This window comes from Triticum dicoccoides, chromosome 7A, assembly GCF_002162155.2.
Source record: "Triticum dicoccoides isolate Atlit2015 ecotype Zavitan chromosome 7A, WEW_v2.0, whole genome shotgun sequence".
Lineage (NCBI taxonomy): Eukaryota > Viridiplantae > Streptophyta > Magnoliopsida > Poales > Poaceae > Triticum > Triticum dicoccoides.
Window position 1 is genome coordinate 593,039,417 of NC_041392.1, and position 3,599 is coordinate 593,043,015.

Here is a 3,599-nt window from a genome sequence, read left to right on the forward strand (position 1 = left end):
CTCGACACCCCCCCTACATCACCGCCCTCCGCCGTGCGCCCGCCGCCCCGACCCCGTCCCCAACCTCGACGCCGCGTGCCGCTCTCCCTAACTCCACCGGCGCCAGAGGTGAGCACGCCCTCCTCCTCCTCCTCCCCTACCTCTGCCTAGCTAGGGTTCTTAGGGTTAAATTTCAGAGTTCATCTAATTAGTTAGGGTTCATCAAATTAGATGCTAATTATGATAGTAGTTGTTAAGTAGAATTAGTTTTAGAGTTCATCAAATTAGTTAGGGTTAAATTTTAGAGTTCATCAAATTAGTTAGGGTTAAATTTTAGAGTTCATCAAATTAGTTAGCGTTAAATTTTAGTAAGTGTTTAATAGAATTAGTAAGAAAATTAATATAACTAGTTAAACTTGTTTATTTTTAGTAAAAACTAGTTTATTTTTATTCATAGTAAGTGCTTAATTGAACTAGTTGAGTTAATACAACTATTTTATTTTTGGTACGAAAATTAATAGAACTAGTTTATTTTTTTAGTTAAAGCAACTATTTTATTTTTAGTAAGTAAATTAATAAACTAGTTGAACTACTTTAGTTGTAGTTGAACTAGTTTAGTAAGTAAATTAATAAACTAGTTGAACTAGTTCAATTAATAGAACTAATGTGTTTTTAGTAAGATAATTAATATAACTAGTTGAACTACTTTACTTTTAGAAAGAACTAGCTTTTTTCTATTTATAGTAAGTTTATATTTAGTAAGAACTAGTTGAATTAATAGAACTAGTTGAACATGTCATATTTGCTCAAATAGGATATGTTGTTGCCCAAGTGGCTGTTCATGTTCAGTTTACACCTCCGAGTGGCCTATGTTTTGACGGAGTTTTGATTAATTTCCATTCCGGCAAATTTCAGGCGCTCGATATGTCCTTTTTTAGCAAAGGTCGTGCCGGATTTTTCCGTGAATTCTGGCATGACTTGTGCTAGAATATATAGGAAATATCGAGTGGCCTGGATTTTCTCGAAAAAATAATGATCTTATTTAGGTTTTTTAGTATATATATTTAATTGTACAAGTTTAATCTTTGAATTAGGAAATGTCGTACTCGGACGACGACAGTCTCCCGGGGGAGTGCAGCTGGTCCCACGACGATCGAGGTATGTGCGACATGTTCGTTGAGCTGGACGAAGATCGGCGCTTCGGCATTAAGCTCGAGGAGACCTTCGATGTTGAAACGGTACGCAACAACGACAAGTGTTTTTTCATAATTAAGCATGACTTCAACTATTTCAACGTCTAATTTTCATCTTTTGCAATTCGACTAGCTTATCCCATGCCATGCAAGACGCTATGTCTTGGAGAGGATGGGTTTTGAAGACCATGAAAATTTTCAAACAAAGAGAATACACCTAAGGACCCATCATGATATCGATTTTGAAGTAAATCTATACAATTCTCAGAGCGTAACCCATTTTGGTTGCCAAAATTGGGAAGCACTTTGCAAAATGTATGGTTTTATGAGGGTATGATTGTCACCATGGATCTTGGTGATCCTGACATCAAGCAAAACAATATGGACATTTGGGTCCTTATTGATACGCTTCCGATTCTACCGCAATGTGAGTTTCTCAAACATAGTTATTAACTAATTTATATTGTTTATTTCAAAATAGTTGACAGCTTATTTCCATTGACAACTTATTTTGAATCTTCAAAGAATGTGCAGAAGATGGTAGACAAAACCCACTACACTGATGGCTCCGAATTAACTTATGAGGAGAAAAATCATCTGATCGCATTTTGTACTTTCTTTGAGAATTACAATACATATTATCGAACTCCTTCAAATTATGGTGAATACGTGCCACTAGTGCATGTGTTGAACCACGATAACTTTTATGGAGATACCCTGATAAGATTTTTTACTATTACGACATCCGTTCATCTTTTGCATACTTCTAAAACTAGTACATCATTGCTAACTACGAAGTTATTACTATGTTTTTCAACAGAAAATCCCGATGGATTGTGTGCCTCATCTGATGTATTACAATGGTCACCTTGAAGTTCTGAACCTACAACCAGGTCATCCTACGGATCTCACCTGTGCATATCAGATTTCTGAAACCGGTGAACACATGCTAATCAAAGAGTGGAAAAAATGTTTGGACATTCGTAAGGAGGTTCTTGGAAGCAACTTTAAGCAAAAGGCAAGAATTGGAGACAGGATAATCTGCATTCTCCATAATGGAGAGCCAAGGGCTATCTTGTTTTTTGCTATTTTACCTTAGAGAATATAGTAGGCCCTAAGAGAATGTAGTAGGTCCTATGAGGTACAATAGGTTTATTATGTGGTACAATGTGTTAGAGTTGATGATGAGGAGTAGTTGTGATTATGACTAGTGACCAACTTGCTATGTGATGTCTTATCGATCAAAATGATGATCATGAGGTGTTATATGAAAATGATGTATTATGATGATAAGTTGTTAATGATATGATGATCATATTTATTATATCACTGCGTGAAAGAACCGCGGATTAGTTTCAAGTGGATGTCCATCCACTTGAAACTAGTCCACGGTTCTTTCACCCAATGATGTAATAACTCACTATGATGTAAAAACAATCTCTAAATTGCTGTTGTATGAAAACTTGTATAGAGGTGTATGAATACAACATGAAATAAAAAAGAAATAAAATACGGAATACTAGTAGTAGCGCGGGCTGGGAGAAGCGCTGCTAGTAATTACCAGTAGCGCTCCTCCGGGAAGTCGCTACTACTAAGTCGATTTAGTAGTAGCGTGGGCGGAGGCACTCTACTGCTATACGTTAGCTATAGCGCCTTATCAGTAGCGCATCGCCCCGCGCTATTGATAGGCCTAAAACCCGCACTGCTGCTAGGGTTTTCCCTAGTAGCAGCCATGTAAAACTTGCAACAACAAAGTAGAGTACGGCTAACTTGTTTTTGCAGGGCATGTTGTGATGTAATATGGTCAAGACATGACGATATATAATTTGTTGTATGAGATGATCATGTTTTGTAACAGTTATCGACAACTGGCAGGAGCCATTTGGCTGTCGCTTTATTGTATGAAATGCAATGGTGTGACGCCCGGATAATTAAGCTACAGTAATCCCACGTTAATGATGCCATGTCACCACGGTTATTGTTTCTAATCTCGCGTTAGTTCGAAACTGATTATAATTCAAAATTCAAAATCAAGCAAACAATAAAAGTTTTCAAATATTAAAACTAAAATGTTTAATAAATAGTAGATAAATCAGATACTATGATAAAATTGTAAACAATATTTTTGAAATTTAATAAGTGACTTAAACAACCTCAAACAGTGGCTGAAAACATTATTTAATAACCTTTTTATTAATACAAAATAAATGTGAAATGATAATTAACCCAAACTAGTTTTTGGTGGTAGGATTTATAGTGTTGTGATTTGTGGGCCAGCTCTCATATTTCACAACACTCATTTGGTGCCCAAACAATTAGCCAAAACAGAAGAAAATAAGAAAAGTAAAACAAAACAAAACTAACAAAAAAAAAGGAAAGGACCCCCCACTGGGCCAACTGGCCCAGCTCGCAGCCAGCCCAGCCGAC